Here is a 22,805-nt window from a genome sequence, read left to right as displayed (position 1 = left end):
ACACTCATAGAAGGGATTGTGCTCACGTGGTGTTGGACTTCCATGTGCTCAAAGGCCTTTCCAACCCTGTTCCGATGGCAACGTAGAATCTACCTACAATACAATATGGCCAGAAATCACCACCATTCTTACATCCCCAGGGCTGCATCCCGTGGCCTTGCCCATCTTCCTGGGGCTCTGGGGGCAGATCTTCCAATGGGCTTTGCTGGTCTCTTCCTCCCTCTAGGCCACACAGCAATGGCAGGGCCCCCAGCTCTTCCTGGGTCCCCACAGTGAAAACTTCTCTCACCATTCTAACTACTGGTACCTGAAGAACACTCTGTAGTTCTCAAAAGATTCATGTGAGTCTTCTCTTCATCTGTGGAGACAGGTGGATAAGGCTAATCCCTTTTCTATGATGAGGAAACTGGGACTTCAAGAGGGGTTAATTTTGAAAAATTAACCCTTAGATGGCACATCAGCCTCCCCGAGGGGCCTCTTACAAATTGCCCATCCATCCCCAAAGATTCCAAAACTTTCACCCCTCCTACCTCTACCTTCACTCCAGAGTAGAATTGTTTCATGGAATTGTATCTTTCGCATTTTCCTTTAGCTAAGCATAGAGTCCCATTTGTGGGTGAGAAAATCAGGAAGGTCACTTGAGTTAGCTAAGGCAAAAGAGAGAATAAACCCAACGGTTTCACTTGATTTTTTTTTTTTTTTTTACCAGCTCTGGTTTTCATCAAAGCAATAGGGGAGATGATACTGGAATATTCCAAAGTATTAGAAATGAGTTGTCCCTCAACTCTTCAAAGGCACAGTAGAGCATAATTTTCCTTCCCAAGCCCATTCCTTGTCTTGAATTTCATGCTCAGTTCGGGGCACTCTTCTCTAGCCTCAGCTCAGGGCTTCTCCTCTTCCCTGTGTTCAGTCAACTACTTTTCCTTTGGTTCATCAAATGCTCAAATTTCATTTTAGGCATCTGAGGGTATACTTCACCCATCTCTTACCCATCCTTCCCAGTTCTGCAAATTTTACTGCCTAAAGAAGCCTGTCCCATCCTCCCAATGTAAGTTTGGTCCTCCAGTTTTACTTTCTCATCGCACTCGGAGAATGTTTAACATCTCTCCCAAGAACTGTGAGAGCAGACGTCCTGCCATTTTGTTTACTACTCTCTCCCCAGTGCTTGTGGTGGGTACTCAAGCACTTAGTACATGTTGAATGAATGAATGAATGAATGCAAGCAGAAGGAGGAGGAAAGGTAGCAACTCAAAGAGAAAATGAGCAAAATGAAAACCAAGTCTTTCCAGAGGTAAAAGTGAGGACTGGGTGTTGCTTTGACCTCTAGAAAATTTCTTTAGAACCCCATAATGGAAGCCAGAGAGCCTGAATGGTGCAGAGAACACTTTCAGGGCAGGGGGTGGGAGAAAATGGGAATGATAGTTGAGGTCTTTCAGGTGAGGCAGGCAAGGCAGACAGCCAGCTTCAGTTTTTCCCTTATGTTCCAAAGATGCCAGTCCAATTTTGGAGCCCTGAAGAGGAGAAGGCTGAAGAATGCTCAGAACTGCAGCCAGTTCTGATGCAGAGTAAGAGACAAGAAAGGTTTTGCTGGCTAGAATAGCTTTGGGTGAGGTCACCCTAGTATTCAGCAAAATAAAAGGATTGTCTGTGGTAGGCAATAGAGGAGCGATCCTGGGGCCTGTGGGCAAAAGGACAAACCAGAGGAGGTGGAGAGAAACTTGAACTAGTGAAGAGTTAAAGGGAATAAACATGTTTTGCAATATATTGAGGGTGAGGGGCAGGGAAAGGTGGGGGAAAGACCAGCGAGCATATAGACCTTTAATAAATGAGGAGAAGTGGGAGATTCATCTTACCTCCTACAGGGCAGAGATACTCAGCTCATTTTTTAGATCAGTCTTTAAAAAGAAAAATGACAAAAAGGAATTTGGATAATTAGGAAGTAAATGCAGACGGTGCAAAAATCGTTACTGATAGAAAGCAGGTAGGAGAATACTCAGAAAATGTAAAGGTTTCACAAATCAGCAAGCCAGGATGACATCCATCATGAGGTATTAAGGCTAGTGTTCTGGGAACATGCTAAGCAGGGAGCTGATTGAACCACTTATAATTATGTCTGGAAAATCATAGAAAGTAAAAGGGGCCATCAGGAGCCTGGGCAAGTGAAACAGATGTGACTTCTACAAAATGGTACAACAGCCCTAAAAATGTTCATCCAGTTAGTTTGGAGCTGGATACAGTGGGAGGGGGAGGGATCTGTCATCCTCGAGAGGAAAATTGAACTGAGAGGAGTGCATGCGTGTGTGTGCACGCGCGCACGCGCGCGCGCATATGTGTTTGTGCACATGTGTGCACGTGCTTGTGCATGTGTGTAAGTGTGCCTAAGGGCCAAACCAGACCAAACAGAATAGTACTAAGTGAGCAAATTGGAAACAGAACAACAGATGTGTTATAATAGGTGCACTACAAGTGGCTGTTGTTAAGACAGGTTCAGGTTTTTGCCAGTGGTGTAGACATGGAAGCGAAGACTGCACAGAAAGGGAAAATCAGTGGCAGAGAATCCAGTCAGGGAGGAGGATACCCTCCCAATGGACAGGGATTCTGAGCCCATTGACAAGGTCTCACTTTGGTCCCGGGTGGGGCAGGGGGAGGACTGTGTGCGCTGAAGAAGCTGATGGGGATGAGGCTGGGGAGTAACGCAGGAGCCTGAACAAGTCGTGGATGTCAGCACCTACTTATGCGCGCGTGTGTGTGTGTGTGTGTGTGTGTGTGTGTGTGTGTGTGGTGGGGACCCTCTGGGCTGGAACAAATGAATGCGGGGATGGGGGTGGGGAAGACGACTCTCCCTGGTCTTCCAAGAGAGCCATAGCATTGGGGGCTCCATGCACAAAGTTTGGATGCAGAGCTCTCAGGCCTACAAGGGGGGGGTGACACTCTGGAGTGGCTTGGAAAGAGTGGGGAAGGCCCCTACGGGTGGCTGAGAGGGAGTGGCCTCTCATGGTAATGATCCTAACTGACTCCACAGCCCCAGCGCCCTGCACGCTTTTACAAGGTTAAAGCAACAGCTTGAACCTGTATGGGGTGAGCATTTGTTTCCTTTCCAGATTGCCAGCTAATGAGGAAAGATTAAAGGAGCTAAATCTGTTTAGCTTGGCTAAGTGACGACGGAGGCGGCGGGAGTGGAGCAGCATGCTGGGCCTGCCTGGCCGGGCTGGGGGTGTGATAACTGTCTGCAGATTTCGGAAAGGTGTAATTCCAGGGCAGGAGGAGCGGCTGGCTCAGGTGGGGCACGGGCCTCGGCCTCCTCCCTTGGAAAGAGATGCAGGGAGGGGTTCCCAACGGTGAGCTCAGAGCTCCTGGAGTAGCCAGTTGACCAGAGGAGCAGAAGAGAGCACAGAACATCCCTGCTGAGCTAAGGGAGGGACCCAGCCAACCCACATTCTTAGCAGGCAAGACTGTCCCAATGGATCAGCTTTCATTTCACCTTCTGCTAAGAAGAGCACCTTCCGTGTTCCTGAGGGTCCTCTCTGACCCACCGGCCCCACCACAGCCAATGACTTAGGAGGGTTGGAACCCAAAAAGGTTACCCCGCTTTCTGACCTGACATTCTTTGTAGCTGGTCTGGTGGTTCATAGCCAGGCCAGTCCCTCAGGATGTCTTCTGATGGAGTCTTTCCAAAGCTGTGAGATCAGCACCTGTGAGAAGAGCTCCTCTAGGAGCAGAAAGAACTTGTCCAAAAAGGGGGGACAAGGCCCAGGGGTCCCCAAGCCTGGACCCTCAGGAGAGCTGGGCTGCCTGTTGTCATGCTTCCTGTTGGCAATCTCACAGTTAAACACTTAAACAATCTTTCTTTCTCCTCTTTTCTCTCTCCCCCTCTCTCTCTTTCTCTCTTCTTTTCAGAGTTGACAGGGGCCAAATAAAGGCCCTTTTAAAAAAAACACACAAAACAATTTTGTTCCTTCTGAAAGTGATGGAGCGAAAGTGAGTGCAGATTATAGGCCTGTGAGGCGAGGGCCTTCCTGACGGGGAGAAGCGGTGACATGATGGGAACCTAATGGCAGTAATTGGCCCTGGCTTTGACAGGGCCCATATCACAGCTCAGGAAAAGAGAGATGTTTAAAGTAAAAATTTACACAAAATTATATGTTTTCGGGGTGAAAAAGACTGTTTGGATTTCATTTTTTTTCTTCCTCTTCTTCCCTCCAGGGCATGTTTCATGGGTCTTCCTCTGCTGTGTGTGTGTGTGTGTGTGTGTGTGTGTGTGTGTGTGTGTGTGTGAGCATGCTCCTGTGTGTATATGCACATGTGTATGCACACATGGCCATGCATCTGTCCCCTAGGTACATGTGCATTGCGTACCTGCATTGTCAATGCCTTCTATTTTCTCCCTTACTCAACTGGAAACATTGGTTAGCTTTGGAAGTTTCTCTTTCAGAAGTAGAAGGAGCCTACAAGAAGGGAGAAAAAGAGAATCATTTGAGTAATATATTAGGTCACCCTTAATCGTTTCACCTTAGCATTGCTTGTTCAGATCCACTATAGAGTCTGCTGGCATCTTGCATTTATCCTTGTAGCACTTCATCCTAAATATAACCAAGTAATAGATTGGGTAATTGTATTTGTTTAGTGTCTGACTCCTACTCCTGCGACTGTGAGCCCTTTGAATGCAGGACTTTATCTTGCTCAGTGCCGTAATCTCAGCACCCAGCACAGTGCCCAGCGCACAGCAGGCATTTGGTATTTGGTGGCCCTGGATCACAGAATTATGTTGAAACAGTAGCTGAGTTGGAAGACTGTACCTTCCTGAGTATAAAATGCTGAAGAATCAGACTTTTGTCTTGGGTACTAAAATATTCAGGGAATTGATTCTTCATTGCTTATTGGAAATGTGGCCAGACAGGAAGACTTCTGAGGTGGTGGTGAAACTAGAACATTAGGTGTTGATCACTTGTTCTTAGTAGTTCAGACTTTCTCCGTTGTGAACTGTACTAGAAGCTCTACAGTCAACTCCAATCAACTCATTAATGCTAGTGACCATTTCCAGTGTAGACTGGTCCACTTGGGCCTTGCAAGATGGACCGTAGCTCCCTGTTTGATCTGGACATTAAGCACAAGGTGTGGGCTAAGCTGAGCAATAGTCAGCTATCCAGCTACTTTTTAGATTTTCAAAAAAATAGGGGCACCTGGGTGGCATCTGCCTTCAGCTCAGATCATGATCCCCAGGTCCTGGGATCAAGCCATGCTTTGGGCTCCCTCCTCAGTGGAGAGTCTGTTTCTCCTTCTCCCTCTGCTTTCCCCCTGCTTGTACACAGTCTCTCTCTGTCAAATAAAAAAAAGTCTAGATTTTCAAAAAATGTATACCCTTTGACTAAAGTAGTAATGAGATGTGTGAATGAAACTAAATCAAATGTTTTCTTCAGGTGACCTCAACGTGAGGTACCAGAATCACAGAATCTCAGATTGGGATATGGTTTTGCAGGTTCTGATTGAAGTCCAGCTTTTACTAGTTGCATCCCTAACCTCAACAATGACCCCTCAAGCTCTAAAATGCAAAGATGGGTATGTCCAGCAGGAGTCAAGAAATGAGGGGGCTAGGAACTGGGCTGGGCAAGAGCTTGTCCTTAGAAATGGGTCAGTCGTGGGGAACAAAGTTAGAAAGGGAAGGGATCCCTGGGTGGCGCAGCGGTTTAGCGCCTGCCTTTGGCCCAGGGCGCGATCCTGGAGACCCGGATCGAATCCCACGTCGGGCTCCCGGTGCATGGAGCCTGCTTCTCCTTCTGCCTATGTCTCTGCCTCTCTCTCTCTCTCTGTGTGACTATCATAAATAAAAAATAAAAAAAAATTAATAAAAAACAAAGTTAGAAAGGGAAGACCCAGTGGGGACTGTGCCAGGGAGTTGCTGTGGTGTGGAAACCAGTTTTGGAAGGAGAGTCCAAGGCAGCCCGGGTGGCTCAGCGGTTTAGCACCGCCTTCGGCCTAGGGCCTAATCCTGGGGACCCGGGATCGAGTCCCATATTGGGCTCCCTGCATGGAGCCTGCTTCTCCCTCTGCCTGTGTCTCTGTCTCTGTCTCTATCTCTCTCTCTGTCTCTCATGAATAAATAAATAAAATCTTAAGAAAGAAAGAAAGGAGAGTCCAGGAAACTGGTATAGAACAGGAATGGACAGGTACCAGCAGCAGAGACAAGGCAATATTCTACATCCTCTCCATTTTACCTCATGAACTGAAGAAACTTTCAACCCAGGCAAAGTAGAAGGTTCCAAGACCACCAGAGGAATCCAGAACCCTGGCCATGTGGACATTGCTGGGGGTCAGAGAGGGCAGCAGTGGCTAGAATCGAATGGAATGATACTCCTGGAGCTGTGACGATCACTGAGATGCCAACTGAGGATGAGTAGATACATTTCAGGGGACAGTTCTGGAATAATATCAGGTGTGGCCCATGTGGTCAGTATGGAATTAGGTACAGTGATAACAAGTGATATAAATGATTCATAAGATTTCTCTAGGAGGAGAGAGGACAAAGTGATTGTCTACGCTCAGAATACAGATTCTAAAAGAAAAACTGAGGCATTTGGGGTTTTAGAATCATTTATTTGTGCCAATATTTATGGGAGGCCCACTCTGCTTGGCCAAAGCCCTCCAGACCTACTGTTTAAGTCACTTCCCTTTTATTTTCCCTTTATATGCTGAATCGAGAGTGTGAGTAAAGGAAAAAAAAAAATGGCTGGCATTCCCTGAAGGAAAATCACAAAATATGAGAAGGCTCTCTTGGCAACCTCAGGGTTCTCCAAGCTCTGTAGACGCTCCCAGAGTCTAGGGGAACAGCTGCAGCTTACAGAATTTTCCTTCTTTTTGGCATTTAGCACAGAGATGATAACCTTGTCCTCCTATATTACCTCGGTGTAGGAATATTAAAATTGTAAATTACAGACATTTTCCTAAAATACAGTCCTTTCACTGGGATCTGGAATGATGACTTGGCTGCAGGTGCCTCTGGGTACCACTTGGCTTGCCAGTCAATGCAGCGTGTTGATCTGAAGACAAGATGCTAAAACCTTCCAGCCTGATTCCCTTGGACGTGATCTTAGCTGTTATAGCATACACCCTCCTAAAAAGATATCAAAGGAGCTGTGGGTGGTGCTTGCTTTTTCACTTATCTAAACTTTTTGCTTCAAATTATGGGATCTCAGAGCCTTGGAGGTCATGCGACATTTTTTAATAGACTGCCTACTCTAACTTAAATGCTGGAGATGGAGAGATTTAAAAATAGTTCCTGCTTCAAGGAATTCATAGTTCACAGAGGAGACAGCCCAGCTAAAGAGTTCATTTCAATAGGTGCCAAGATAGATGTATGAACAAGTTGCAGCACCACCCAGAAGCAAGCACCTAAATCAGCTAGAGACCTCGGGAAAGCGTCACAGAGCTGGCAAAACTGGGAATGATGCTTTAGGGAGAACACAAGTGTGATAAGCAGCCGAAGAGCAAAAGAAGAGTGTTCCAAGCAGAAGGCAGAGTAATTGTTGAAAGCATGAATTTTAAGTCAACTAATCCTGGCCCTGAGTTCCTTAGCCATTTCTAAGAAGCTCACTCCTCATTTTTGTGACAATTGTGCACAAGGTATAGGGACAGTGAGAAAGGAAAGGGGCTCAAAGAGCCACTAAGGGAAAGGAAGATGGGGACGCCTGGGCGGCTTGGTGGGTGAGCATCTGCCTTTGGCTCAGGGCGTGATCCTGGGGTCCTGGGATCGAGTCCCGCATCAGGCTCCCCACAGCGAGCCTGCTTCTCCCTCTGCTTGTGTCTCTGCCTCTCTCTCTATGTCTCTCATGAATAAATAAATAAAATCTTCAAAAAAAGAAGGGAGGAAGGAAGGTGGGCATAAATTAAAGGGAAAGAGGAAGAAAAAGGAAGGAAAGCAGCATTCACTGAGTGCCTGTTATATGCCAGGAGGCTTTACATGATCTCATTTCATGTTATTGCTCCCACTTTAGAAGTGAAGAAGATGTGGTTCAGAGAGATGAATGAATTTCTTCATCCTTCCTCGCTCTTCCGTCCTCTCCCGCCCACCTCCCTCCCCCCCTTCCCTCTCCAAGTTTACCTCGACCCTTCTTTGAAGCCCCCACCTGCTGTTTACTACCACCACTTGGATCTCTGACAGACACTCCAACTTACCTGTCCAGATGCTGCCAATAACTCACCCCCTCAAATCTGCTCCTTCTCCACTCTTCCCATGCCATCTCCCTAGCCACTTGCTTGTACAAGAAACTAGAGCCACTCTTGACCTTTCCCTCTTGCTCAGCCCCACATTCGATGCATCACTCCATCCTGACCATGCTGCATCTAAAACTTCTCTCAAATGCATGCGCTTCTACCCCGCTTAGCTCCACCACTCCCAATCAGGCCATCATCTCCTATCATCTGTTACTGCAGAAATAGTCTTCCTTGATATCTTTCTTCCATTCTTGCCACCTCCCAATCCAGACTCTCTAGCCTGGCAACCCAGAAATCTCTTTAACATGCATGGCCCCTAGAGTCAGCTCATCATCCCTAACCTGGCAAGACGGGCTCCCTGTCTGCCCAGACTCTTCCCTCACTTTAAGGGTCTTTGCATCCCACCCACCTCTTCACATAGCTGGGTCCTTATGCTTCAGATCTTAGCTTAAATGCCATTTCCCCCAGAGAACTCTTCTCAATCTAATAAAAATACCTCTGATTTTTTCTATTTATTATCTTTGTCTTTAAGTGTTTATGATGAATTCTAGTGATATGTTTGTTTATGTGTTTAATATCTGTCTCCTCCACTAAGCCTAAATTCTGTGCAGGCAGTGCTATGTCTCATTTGTTCTCCACTGAGTCATGGCCACCTTGCACAACAGCAAGCATTGAGTAGGCATTGATATTATATATATATGTATATATATACATATACATATATATGTATATATATATACATATATTTGGATATTATATTTTTAAATATTATACGTTTCATTTAAAAAATAATATTAAATGAAACTGATTCAGGGTAAAGAAGAGCTTGGATTTAAGCCCACCTCTTCCTGAGGCCAAAGCCCTGGAACTTTCCTCTCCACCATCCTGCCCTCCTATGGGTGAGAACCAGCATAGATAGGCAGGCAGCATGTGGTCTTCCTGGAATTCTTTTCAGAGACAGGATGGAGAGCCCTCAGAAACTTAGTCCTGACTGGATAGGGAACTCTGTGAAGCCAGAGGCTATGTCCTCACTGTTTAGCAAAGTGCCTGGCACAAAGTAGGTGTTCAATAAATGTTGAATGAACAAATGAACCATGAGAAAGTCTTCAGTTTCTGATATGAACCAGTGGGCATAGGTACCACTTACTGAGGTGGACAGGGGAGAGGAGGAGGCGATTCACTGGTGGGCGGGGAGAAGTGGGGAGGAATGAAGAGCTCAGTTTCAGAACTGACCTGCAGAGAAGGCACAGTCATCAATAAGAATGTGTTTCAGGAACAATGAGAAGTTTATCCATTCATTTATTCACTTATATGATCATTCTTTTTTTTTTTTTATATATGATCATTCTTTAATCGACAAATGTCTATTCAAAGTTTAGTACCATGCTACATGCTTAACATAAGACAGTAAGTCAGATGAAGTCAAATAAGTCAAATAAGGGAAAGGGATCAGAAAGCAGATTAAAACAGAGTGGTTTTGCCCTTAGAAAAGTGAGCACATAGTTCTGTGGGACTTCAGAAGTGGAGGCAGGAAGACTTTCTGGAGAAAGTAACACCTCCCTTGCATTCTGAAAACTGGGGGAAGGAGGTGCCAGCCTGACTTAAAGCCAGGGAAAGGGTGTTCCAAGCAAAGGAAGTAGCATGTGCAAAAGCCCAGTGGCAAAAGAAAGAAAGCATTCAGGGAACTATAAATAACTCGGCAAGTGGGAATCATGGTGTTGGGAGCAGGATGCTCCATGGGAAGTAGTAAGAGATCCAAGCCATGGACCTCTTCAACATCCCTCCTGTCTCCCCATTCAGAGAGAATAAATGATGCTGGAAGTCAAGTGCACATGTTAGTAGAGTCACTGTGGCTCCCCGTGATGCATGTGAGGAGAAAGTGGGCTTGGAATCATAAGCTTGCACCAAGAGCTTTATTTGCCATAATAAAGAATCTGACTTCTAGGGGTAATTGGTAACCACTGAAAGCTTTAAATCAGGAAGGGTGGTGGTGGTGATATGATCAGATACATATCTTAGAAACATAACTCATAGCTAGTATGAAAAATGGAGTAACAGAGACATAACCAGAAGCCACTTTCTGTCATATTTTCTGCCAAGAAGACATTCTTCAGATTGGAAAAAAAGAATGGTAAGAAAATTTTGAAGTCCGAGATAATGTGGCGTGTGTATATGATTATAAGAAGCTATCTACAAAAGTCCCTATTCTGACCCTCGTGAGTCAACTGAACTACTTGCCATGTATTGACCTCACATGTCCTGGATTTGCCTCTATGCCAAGATACATTTGCCTCCTCTTCTTGAAAAGTCCTCCCTGCCTCGTGTCCATCTTAAATTATTTCTTAGTTCAGCCTTCCCTACCCCTCTTGCCCAGCCAGATTTAGCAGTTCCATTCTCTGGGCATAACAACAGCTCCAGAACTACTAGTTTTCTTATTTATTTATTTATTTATCTATTTATTTATTTATTTACTTATTTACTTATTTATTTATTTATGAGAGAGAGAGAGAGAATGTGTAAGCGGGGGGCCGGGGGAGGGGAGAGGGAGAGAAAATCTCAAGTAGACTCCCTTCCAAGGGTGTAGCCTAATGAGAGGCTCAATATCACGACCCTGAGAACGTGACCTGAGCCAAAACCAAGATTCAGATGCTCAACTGACTGAGGCACCCAGGTGCCCCTAGAACTACTAGTTTTCTTATCTATCTCCCAAACTAGACTATCAGCTCCTAGAGCTAAGACTGTGCTAGTTTCTTTGTATTTCCCAACATCAGGTACATTCAGGGTAAACAGTAGGTGCTCTAAATATTAGAAAGATTGAGATTTATTAGAATACTAATATCTGGGATGGTCTAATGTGAAATTTAATAAATGCAAATTCCTGTACTTGGATCCCAAACTTCAGCTGCCCCAGGATAGGATGTGAAAGCAAGATTATTCATTCAGCAAACATCTGTTGAATATCAAGTACATGCCAGGTACTGTGCTTGACAATAGATATCAAGCAGGCAACCAAGGAGATACATTCTTTGCCCTCATGGAGTTTACAGTCTGTAGGGAGGATAGATCTTAAACAAGTAGTTCATGGAAGTGAAACGCTGTAGAGAAGAATATAGAGAGCAATGGAGATCTAACCTGGTCTGGAGGACCAGGGAAGACTGCGAAGAAGTGCTATATAAGCTGACCTGAGGGACACCTGGGTGGTTCAGCGGTTTAGTGCCTGGCTTCAGCCCAGGGCATGATCCTGTAGTCCCAGGATCGATTCCCACACCAGGCTCCCTGCATGGAGCCTGCTTCTCTCTCTGCCTATGTCTCTGCTTCTCTCTCTCTCTCTCTCTCTGTCTCATGAATAAATAAATAAAATCTTTTTAAAAACCAGGTTATGATATGATTTAAAGTTTTCAATTAGCAATAATCGCGCCTCGGATAAACCTCATTGGCTACGATACTGCCACTGCGCAAAGCTGATATGATTTAAAAAAAAAAAAAAAAAAAAAAAAAGCTGACCTGAAAGACTGCTGGAGTTTTCTAGGCAAAGTCAAGGGTTGGTGGGGCCTGGTGGTGGGGGTTGGGATAGGAGGTGTGGTTCTCAGCAGATCTCATCTCTGTTATTACTTCCCATAAGTCAACTTGCCCTGACCTTCCTGACAAGGTCCCATCTCCTATAGCACCCAGGGTGGCTCTTGCAGAACTTACCTCTGTCGTAGACTCACGTGTATTTCTGTTGTTACTTGACAAATGCCCGTTCCGTCCCTATACTGTAAGTGCAGTGAAGAGATTTGTCTCTTTCTGTTCACCAGTGTATTCCCAGAGCCTAGTACCATACCTGGCATGTTGTAGGCTCTCAACTGATGTTTATTGAATGAATGAAAGAGTAAATGAATGAATTAGCAAGAGAATGAATGGGGCGGTAGACATCCCAGGCAGAGGGAACAAGCACCAAAGGCCAGTGTGTCTGGGAACATAGTGTGGGTGGGGAGACACCACATAGTGTGGGGGACACCTAGAGCCTGAGAAAAGCTCAGGCTCAGGGTTTGGTTACCTGTCAGCTATGTATGAAACAACAAAGTAAGATAGATGACTACAAACTTAGGCTTCATTGAGAGAAACCTTTCTAGTCTCTGCCCTGGCTAGACTAAACCTAGGGTGTAATTTTCTTTCCTGAGGGCCACACTTTAGAAAGGACTGCGACAAACATTTGCAAAACATTTGCATGTGGGAAGTTCCACCACATAATGGAAAGAACATGGGATTTCTGATTCAGACAGACCCGAGTTTGAATTCCAGCTCTACTACTTGCTCACTGGATTGGACGAATCACTCTAGAGCCTGTTTTCTTGCCTACAAAATAGAAATTATAATATCTAGAGTTCTGGGCAGCCCTGGTGGCTCAGTGGTTTAGCGCCGCCTTCGGCCCAGGATATGATCCTGGAGACCCGGGATCGAGTCCCACGTCGCGCTCCCTGCATGGAGCCTGCTTCTCCCTCTGCCTGTGTCTCTGCCTCTCTCTCTCTCTCTCTCTCTCTCTCTGTGTGTGTCCCATGAATAAATAAATAAATAATCTTAAAAAAAATAATATCTAGAGTTCTGAAACCTAAATAAAATAACACGTAAAATGCCTAACGTGGTGCCTGGTACACAAGAGGCAGCTAGTACATGTCTATTAGAAGAAAAAGAACTCTGGACTATTTGAGTTAAGGAAGGCTTCTTCATTTTTTTTCCCAAGATTTTATTTATTTATTTGAGAGAGAGAAAGCATGATCAGGAGGGGGGTGAGGGACATGAGAGGAGGAGGCAAGGAGCAGAAACAGAGGGAGAGAGACAAGCAGAGTCTTGGCTGAGCAAGGAGCCTGACTCAGGGCTCTATCCCAGGACCCTGAGATCATGACCTGAGCTGGCCGACTGGACCACTCAAGGAAGGCTTTTTGATAGGGGCAAAATCTGAGCAGGTCATTTAGGGACTGGGGGATTCTATTTTATTAAAGAAAAGAGAGAGGCCTTAGCTGAGGGGGTGGGCGATTACCGAGCACGGCAATATGCTGGGCCCTGTGCATGGATAGAGAACCAAGTAAAGCCCATTCCAAACTCGAGGCCAAAAATTTCCCTTCTGGGCAGCAACCTTCTATCCCTTATCTCACCTTCCCAATAGGAATAAAATGCCCAGGAAACCATCTCTGACTGGTGTACAGGTTTTGGAAAGTAGGGAACTTATGGCCTGGTTCAGGATTTGCTCACAAACTTGGGCAACTCCTGAGAACCTGCACTCTTTGAACTTGTATAGTACACGCCCTCCACCAATGGAGCTTTGAGCAAATGTTCTCGCGCACGGGTGCATGTGTGCCCGGACGCACACGTGCACACACTAAAGCATGCAGCCAAGCCAAAACAAAGCATGCTACCCACCCTAGAGCTTGGCCCTAACAACCAACAGCAGCCCATCCAGAGGGTAGCTTTAGGTATGGAAGGACTAGTAAGGGAGAAGGGAGGCGAGAGATGGGAAAGAACATATGTTCAAAAATAAACACTGCCTCCTGCTAAATGGTCTAGAAAGCATCTGTAAGAGGGGCTCTGGGCTGTGGGGTTTCCGAGGATGGTTAGTGCGGGAATGTTTTGTCTGTGCAGTTGGGGTTGGGGGCTTCCACATCCTGCCCCACTGCCACATCTGGGGAAGTCATCTGTGCTGGGCTGATGGCTCCCTGAGCACTCCTATTTTAATGGCTCGTGGTGCCGCAAGAAGTGGCCCTGGAATGGCCATTCCAGGCCGCCCCGGGGAAGGGTCTGGGACAGGCCCCAGGCAGCCTGTTTGCTTTTCTCCCACCCCGGCCCATCTACCACCTTCCAGGCCCTCTCGGCCTAGGTGAGCTGGCCTGCCTCCTGGTTGGCATCCTCCAGCTGCCCGCGGGGTGACCGTGGGACTGGAGGACTTCGGCATTCAGAGCAGGGAAAGGACTTGGCCCTGCTCTCCTGGACTGCCATCTCCCCGATGAGGCACTGGCTCCTACATCCATCACCGTTTTCTTTCTTCTTTTGATGCAGCTCCGTCTCATCTCTTTGCAAAAGAGGGAGGTTCGGGGTTATGGGGTCACTTCCAAGACCAAGTGGTGCAGAAAGGGCAGGCACAGCACATTTTGAAAGAAGTGCTTCTTTCTGTGAAGCATGGTATTAGGGCAAGAAATGAAAAGAGCAGAGCAGAGAGATGTGCTGAGGGCTCCTGCCTCTGCTGTCCCCTCAGGTCTAAGAGGACCCCCTAGTCATTTTTGCCCTCATGCTCCAAGGCAGCCCAACCCAGAGACAGTCCCTCGGCCTGAGATACATGGTGGATGTATTGAGACCTGAGATAGATGGTGGGTGTAGGCAGACCTGCTCACCGAAGAGCCCTGGGAGGGGGTGGATTGAGGGTGCAGCCCCCCTGCCTTGCTGATGGCCCAGGAGACATCACCTGGATGGAAGACCCGAGGGAAGGAGAAGGAGCACTGCCTGCAGAGATACCTGCAGCAGGACCTCCCCCTCCTGCACACACACACACACACACACACACACACACCAGTGCCCCCACGGCGGCCTGGCTCGAGTGGGGGCCCACAGTGGACGGGGAGAAGCAGGAGGGGGTGGAGGAGCGGGGGCTCGCGCTCCCCTCTCGGCGAGGGCTCGTAAAGCTGCAGGTGTGAGATGTTGTTATTTAGTCTAGAGCCTGGTATGTGACAGCCCGGGCCCTCTCTCCTGCGACTGCCGCCACCGCCTCTGCTGGCCAGATAATTAGTCCATTACGACTCTCCCACCTCGGGTGGGTGGGGGCAGGGCGGGAGCCCACCCTCAGACTCCTTGTAATTCAACTTCCTGTGTTTTATGGAAGCGGCTGTTGGGGGCAGAGAGTGAAAGGCCCTCCCTAGGCTCGGCCGAGCCCTCGCTGCCTCCAGCCCCCGCCTCTGCCTTCCACCCAAAGCCAGTTGCTTGGTGACCAAAGGTTATTTCCCAGCTTCGCATTCAAACTAATTCGTAAAAGTTTTTTTTTTTTTAACCGCCTCTTACCTGCCGAAAACATGAATACGAGCCGGGGCTCTATCTCGTCCCGGGTCTCTCTCTGCCCGGCTCGCTTCCTCCGCATCTCTCCTCTGTCTCTCTCTATTTTTATTACACGCTTATCGCCTTTTTCCCTCCTGCTTTTGAAATTGATTTCCTTTCCTTTCTCCCCCTATTCAGGACCTAAACGCTGAATGTTCGATATTTCATTTGAGACCGCTAATCGCATTACTGCCCTTGACGTTTTACAGATATCATATTATGGGCGCAAATTTGGCAAATTATTAGCGCTGTAATGTATAGCTTGTCAGAGGTATTTAAGACGCTAAGAGCCCAAGGCTTATCGGGGTTAGCAGAGAGCTCTCGTTGAGCTTTTGAAATGCAGAGAGCCAGTTATAAAACACACTGTGACTCTCTCTTCAGCTGGTGAAAAAAAGGAAAAGAGAAAAAGAGAAAGAAAAAGAAAAAAAATGTCACCCGTCTATCAGAGGCTTCCAGGGCTGATAACAAGCAAAATTCTTCTCTGTGGGTTTCACTGGAAATGTGAGAAGCTTTTAAAACATTTCTCAAGCTGTCTGGAAAAGAAAAAAAATCTTTATTGAAAGGATGTAGCAATCTTTTTTACTGTGGCCTATTTATCTCTGGGGAAAAAGCTGTAACAAGAAGATCCCCTACCGGCCATCAGCCGTGTCAGGGCCTGCCTGGCTTTGGTGGCAGGACTTTGGTGTGGGGGGCTTGCTGAGAGAGAGTGGGGCCACCTTTGGCAAAAAGGGGAAAGGCTGCTGGCTCCAGTGCATTGCTCCCGAAGAGGTAGGCTCGGTGCAACCCCTGGCACGGTGCTCGGGGCCCAGGGACCAGTCTCATCAAGTCCCTTTTGAGTGAACGGTTGGTGATGGAACCAACCAACAAAATAAACAGAGCCTGGACACCGCCGCCCCGCTTTGGGTGGCCTACCTGTGCCCCGAACCTGTTGGCCCCTGGTGCCCGCAGCAGATGCGTGCAGGCTGCCAGGGTCCAGGGGCGCACAAGGTCAAGGGTCGAGCTTTCCGCCTCACACAAGCAGCCCTGCTGCTCTCTGGCCTGTGCCAGCCTCTTCGCCCTCTCCGCACTGCCGTCTCCTGATGTCACCCCACCCCCTGTCCACCGTGGACTTTGGCCCTTGGCTCTCTGTCTCCCGGAACCCTATTCCCACCTTCAGCCTGGGGATTTCAGCACCCACGGGGACCACCCAAATCCCGGACTCCCTGCCCCAGTCTCTACTCCTGTAGCAGAAGGCCACGCACGTGGCCCCAGCCTCCGTCTGTACCCCAGAATTTCTCCACCTCAGATCCCACCTTCTAACCAGACCTTCTATGCCGACATCCGTGCTCCTTCCTCACTCCCCATGACACTGGTTTTGGACTCAATCCTTGGACCATTTCCAATGTAACAAGCCCATCATTCCCTCTTGGGTTCACTTTTTTTCTTACCCAAACTTGGCCCTTTGATCGGTCTCTTTAAAGAATTTCTTGGTCCACTTTCCTTACCCCTTTGCCTTTCTGCCTATCTCAGATCCAGCTCCATGTGAGTATTTGCCTCCTCCTTTACGTCCGCCCTGCGACGCTTGACTGAGAAAAATCACACAACCGGTGTGCCTAGTATGAACCTTAGCCAGGCCCTGAATGCTTCTCACCAGTCTCTGGGCTTGGCCTATAGTCCATTCCCTTTTCCATTTCCCACAGCATTTGTTTTAGGGCCTTCCTTTCTCTCAAAAAATTTCCTTCCGGGGGCACCTGGGTGGCTTAGGAGTAGAGCGTCTGCCTTCAGCTCAGGGCGTGATCCTGGAGTCCTCTGATCAAGTCCCACATTGGGCTCCCCGTAGAGAGCCTGCTTCTCCCTCTGCCTGTGTCTCTGCCTCTCTCTCTCTCTCTCTCTCTCTCTCTCTGTCTCTCATGAATAAATAAATAAACTCTTAAGAAAAAAATTTCCTTCCTTGCCTCTGTTTACCTCATTCTCCCTAGATGACTTCATTTCCTACTTTACAGAGAGACTAGAGGCCAAAAGCTCAACTTTTCTCTCCTCCTAACCATGGCCCCCACCCAGGGGGTCATCTTCACAGCCTTGCACCCTGACTCAGTATTAATCCTCTCCCCGTGCCCTAGTGCGTCAACGCTGCTCCTTGAGACCTGGCACCACCACGTCTTCATCAATCACCCTCTTCCTACAGGTGCCTTTCCGCTGCCCCATCTTCCTCTTCCTCTTTACTGATAAACTTGTTCAACAGCAGTCATAACTCTTGCACGTCCACTGGCCCATCTCCAGCTCGCTCAGCTCATTGTAGACTATGTTCTGTCTTACTACTTTATGGGTACTTTGATCACCTTTTCCATCTTCAAATTCTCTTTTTCCTCAACTTCTCCAACTCATTTCTTTGGATTTTATCTCCTCCTTCTCATTCCCTAGATTCTCCTCCTTTGTATGTTCCTTCAATATGCTTGCTGCCCAGAATACCTACACTTGTCTCTTTTTACTTTATACATCTGCCCTGCATGAGCTTATCCATGCCATACCACTTGCCCTCCACACACTGATGACTCCATGTCTACAACTTTGGCCTCGACCTCTCACCTGAGCTTCATGCCCATATTCTGACTGCCAACTCACTACCTCCCCTTGAACCCTTGCAGGGCACCTCATATTCAACATATTCAAAAGTGACCTCATTATATTTTTTCAGCCTGCAACTTAAATGATCCTTAAGCACCATCCAACTAAACACACAAGCAAAACCTGGTTCAGTCTAGATTCTTCCCTTTCCCTGCCCTTTACCTTTCCTCCTTCACCTTAAAAGAAAAGGAATATTGGGAGGTGGCAAAGGAGTAAGTCCCTTGCCTTATACCTCATATCAAAATAAATTCCAGATGAATTAAAAAGCCAAATACAGGGCCACTGGGTGGTTCAGTCAGTTAAGTGTCTGCCTTTGGCTCAGGTCATGATCCTAGGGTCCTGGGATCGAATCCCGCATCCTGCTCCCTGCTCATTAAGGAGTCTGCTTCTCCCTCCACCCCACCTCTCTGCTCATGCTCTTTCTCTTCCCCTCCCTCTTCTCAAATAAATAAATAAAATCTTTTTAAAAAACTGAAATGCAAAGGATAAAGCAATAACTAAATCTGTATCAAATATGGGTATGTATCTGGTTAGGGAAGGACCTTCTTAGCATAAACAGAATGGAATAAGTTACCAAAGCTTTTAAATTTCTTTTTTTTTTTTAAGATTTTATTTATTCATGAGAGGCACAGAGAGAGGCAGAGACATAGAGGGAGAAGCAGGCTCCTCGCAGGAAGCCTGATGTGGGACTCGATCCCAGGAGTATGGGATCACTCCCTGAGCCAAAGGCAGATGCTCAACTGCTGAGCCACCCAGGCATCCCAGCTTTTAAATTTCTATACAACAAAAGTCCCACTATAAACAAAAATAAAAGACAAATATCAAAATGACTCCTGAGGGATCCCTGGGTGGCTCAGCGGTTTGGTGCCTGCCTTTGGCCCAGGGTGTGATCTTGGAGACCCGGGATCAAGTCCCATGTCGGGCTCCCTGCATGGAGCCTGCTTCTCCCTCTGCCTGTGTCTCTGCCTCTCTCTCTCTCTCTCTCTCTGTCTCTCATGAATAAATAAAAATCTTAAAAAACAAAAACAAAATGACTCCTGGAAAACAAAGATTTGCTGTAAACACAGTAGAACAGTTGATATTTCTCATATATAAAGAGCTCTTACAAATCAATAAAAAGGGGCAGCCCTGGTGGCTCAGCGGTTTAGCGCCGCCTTCAGCCCAGGGTGTGATCCTGGAGACCCGGGGTCGAGTCCCACATCTGGCTCCCTGCATGGAGGAGCCTGCTTCTCTTTCTGCCTCTCTCTCTGTCTCTCTCTGAGTCTCTCATGGATAAATAAATAAAATCTTTAAAAAAATCAATAAAAAGTATTACTAGCTCAATAGAAAATGAACTAAGGCATGAGCAAGCAGTTTGCAAAAGAAATATGAAAGCCTGCAAATTAATGCAGCTAGTATAAATTGATGAGGTAACATTTTGCCTATACAAATGGACAACTTTTAAAATTATGAAGTTCAATAATAATGAAGGTGGAGTTAGGTATTTTCATATACTATCAGTAAAAGCACATATTTGTCTGGAAGCAACTTCATAATATGTTGCAAAAGCCTTAAAATATTCATGTCTTTTATTTTAGTAATTTCTCTTTTGGAATCTATTCTAAGAAAATAACTGGACGTGTGGTCAATGATTTATGCAAACCATTTCAGTAGTATTTGTAGTCTGGAAAATCTGAAAATAACCTAAATGTTCAACAACAAAGGAATGGTTACGTAAAGTATAGTAAAGTCATATGATGGAATATTGCACAGCCATTAAAATATCATGTTTTTGAAGGATATTTCAGCAGAGCTCCTAAAATAAGGTTAAAACTATGCAGAGAAAAAAATAAAAAGAATCACACCAACATATTATGCTGAGTGGTGGGATCCTTCCTTAAAGTTCTCTTGATTTTCTAAACTATCTACAATGGGCATATGTTACATTTACAATTAGGAAAAAACTTGGAGGGGGGGGCCTGAGGGGCTTAGTTGGTTAAGTGGCTGACTCTTGAATTGGCTCAGGTCCTGATCTCGGGGTCCTGGGATGGAGACCTGTGTTGGGCTCTGTGCCCAATGGGGAGTCTGCTTCAGGATTCTCTGTCTCCCTCTGCCCCCGCCACTTCATGTGCTCTCTCTCTCTCTATCTCTCTCTCTATCTCAAATAAATAAATAAATATTTTTTAAAATTCTGAGCATGTGTCACCAATCATCCTTCCCTGCTTGTGCTTCCACTTACCATAGTCTCCTTCCACTTCAGTCCTTTCTTATGGCCCATGACAGTGATCATTTTTAAATGCAGTGACTGTGTCCCTGTTTGCAATCCCCACCATGCTTCCCATAACCCTTCCCGTACATCAGAGGGGTCCTCAGTAAGTTGCACCAAGTGCCTCACCTGAACCGATGTCTTCAGTCTCATTCCCCACATACCTCCTCTTCCCTGGTTGTGCCCTGTTTGTGCAGGATGCCATGGTTTTACACGTCTTGTCGCTTCGACCTGTTGTATTCTCTCTCCCCTTTTCCATCCAGTAAAAGCATTTCTTCAAGACTCAGCTCGAGGACTCCTGGCACCTAGTTATTCTCTCTGGCTTGCACCCGGGCATTAGGCCAGACCTCTGCCGTGGCGGTTAACCCTATTAGACTGTAAGAGCGCCAAGGCCAAAATCTTTTCCTTATTTTTGCTTATTTTCTCAGTATCTAGCACAGTGCCTGGCATGCACTAGATGTCTAATGAATGTCGGATAAGTGATCGATTTGAGGATTTCTGACTCTTCCCTGCCCCTTTGGTGATAGAGAACAGGAGGCAAAGAGCCCTTCTAGCCATGACATTTCAGTGTAGGAGAGCTCTGGTCCCGACCTCCTTGTCTGGATTCCCTCTATTAGGACCAACTAACATCAACCATCCTCTACTTGAATACCTCTTATGAGGGGGAGCTCATTACTTTTCAAAGCAGTCCTTGTCTGGATATCTTGTCTGTCAGAAAATACTTTTCTTAAAAAGAATCCGAATTTGAGGAGTCTAAATGAGCTTTCACTTCCCTGTTCTTGGGTTTTCCTTAAGGGGGACATACAGGAATCAGTTCTCTCTGGGATCGTCAGCCTCCTTTTTACAAACTGATGATCCCTCCTTTCTTTCTATGGTGCTAAGTCCCCTGCCCTGCCTTTCAGTACTGTTTGCTCCCCTCTGAAGTCACTATGGATTATCTCTACCTCACTTATTAATATATTGCTGCTGGCTCAAAGTACTGCTATCCATGTATAAAAGCTCTATGGTTTATAGTAGGTCTTCACATATATGGTCATTGGGGCTCTTGGAGAATAGTGCCCGGACCTGCCCTGCCCGAGGCAGCTGACCAAGGACAGAGCCGGGTGAGCCTGTCACCGCTTTGTGAATGCAGTGGCATCTCTCATCAGCTGCTGGCTCCTCTTGAGCTGCTTACCAACCCAAACCCCAAACAGTTCATTGCTGAGTCACATCTCTTTCACCCCATTCTACGCTGTTGGGTTTTTAGATCCAAATTCAGACCTTTACATTTTATTATTATTATTATCTTTACTATTCATTGGGTCCCTGCTGTTTGCCAGGGGTAGGCACTTCAGATTTATGCATATATTGGTAACTTCTATCAAATTTTTTGGCCCTTATTAGCATTATGGGTGGGCTTTATTAATTCCATTTTATAGGTAGGAAAACTGGAGCTGAGAAAGCCAAGCAGTTTTCCCAAGGATGAATAGCTTAGAAGAGACAGAAGTGTTTTCAGACTTCCAAGCCCATGTTCTTTTTTTTTCCCCTCCTCTTCTCATCATAACACACCATTGGTGTGTCTTCCAATGGGGAAGAAGGTTAGCACATCCTCTGGACTATGGCTTGGACTGCATGGTCCAATGCCAGTGCTTGGTGGGTGGCTGACACAGTGTCAGGAGTGCTGCATCAGTGGGCTCAGTTCCTCTCGGTCATTACCCTGGGGAAAGTATCAGTAGCCCACTCTGGTCCACCGAAGCCTCCTGCAGATGGGAGCAGCCCAGAGCAGAGGGGGGGTTCCTGGGGCTTTCTGTTGAACAGTCCCCGAACACCCACTGCCCACTGCATGGGAGGAAGAGGGTCCTCGGGGAGTGGGAGTGGTGGCCTGCAGGACCGAGCCACAGTGGAGTTGTCCCGGGACCGGGTCAGTCGCTACCTGCACCCTTAGGATGAGACTCAAAGGAAGGAGAAAGTAGATGACAATGAAGCAAAAAGGCTTTCAGTATCACAGAAACAGTAATACTTCTCTCTGGTTTCGGAGAGGACTGCTTGGCTTTGAGTGCCTCACACATGCTGGATTAGTGTTTGTTAACTAGAGGGTAAACCAAAGTCCACCGAAGTTTGTGTCTGGTTTGGGATGCCGGTGTGAGTCTAAAAAACTTCAATCCACAGCGGATGTCTCAAACTGCGATAAGTAGAAACATGTACTAAGTGCTTGGTCTGGGTCAGGCCCTATGCTAGGTGCTGGGGCTGTAGGGAGTAAGACACCCGCCCCGCAGAGGTTCCAAAGCTGCTGGTCCACACTGAGGTAGAGGTAAGTACAGCACATGAGGGCAGATTAGATCAGGTGAGGGGTGGAGTATTGGAAAAAGCTTCTGCAGGAGATAATGCCCAACCCAAGGCATGAAGAGGTGGCAGTGGAAAAAAGTTGATGGGCATTCCAGGCAGAGGGATCGGAACAAACACACGGAAAGCCTCCTTTGGTAGGGGGAACTAGACCCAACCCAGCGTTGCAGGGGCCTTGGGGGAGGGGCAGAGCACAGAAGATGGAGTGAAGAGCAAGGTGGGTACCCATCCACAGGAGATCTTATAGCCTCTGCTAAAGAACTTGAGCTTGATTCTTTAGTCAATTCACATAACAATTGCCCCTATATCCCAACTATATTTGTCCCGAACTCTGCTGCGTTTATTCTAGAGACACAAGTCACCTTTC

General features: G+C 46.8%; 1 protein-coding gene and 1 pseudogene across 5 annotated transcripts in view; one reads left to right on the top strand and one right to left on the bottom strand.

The window, feature by feature from the left end:
* RNF220 (ring finger protein 220) overlaps positions 1-22,805 on the top strand; it is a 235,858-nt gene that overhangs the window by 100,856 nt on the left and 112,197 nt on the right. The gene's annotated exons all lie outside the window — the stretch shown is intronic.
* Positions 11,548-11,671, bottom strand: LOC144282752 (U4 spliceosomal RNA; annotated as a pseudogene).

This window comes from Canis aureus, chromosome 13 (genome assembly GCF_053574225.1).
Source record: "Canis aureus isolate CA01 chromosome 13, VMU_Caureus_v.1.0, whole genome shotgun sequence".
NCBI classification, from domain to species: Eukaryota; Metazoa; Chordata; class Mammalia; order Carnivora; family Canidae; genus Canis; species Canis aureus.
The sequence above is the reverse complement of the archived record's forward strand: the minus strand, read 5'-3'. Positions and strand labels throughout refer to the sequence as shown.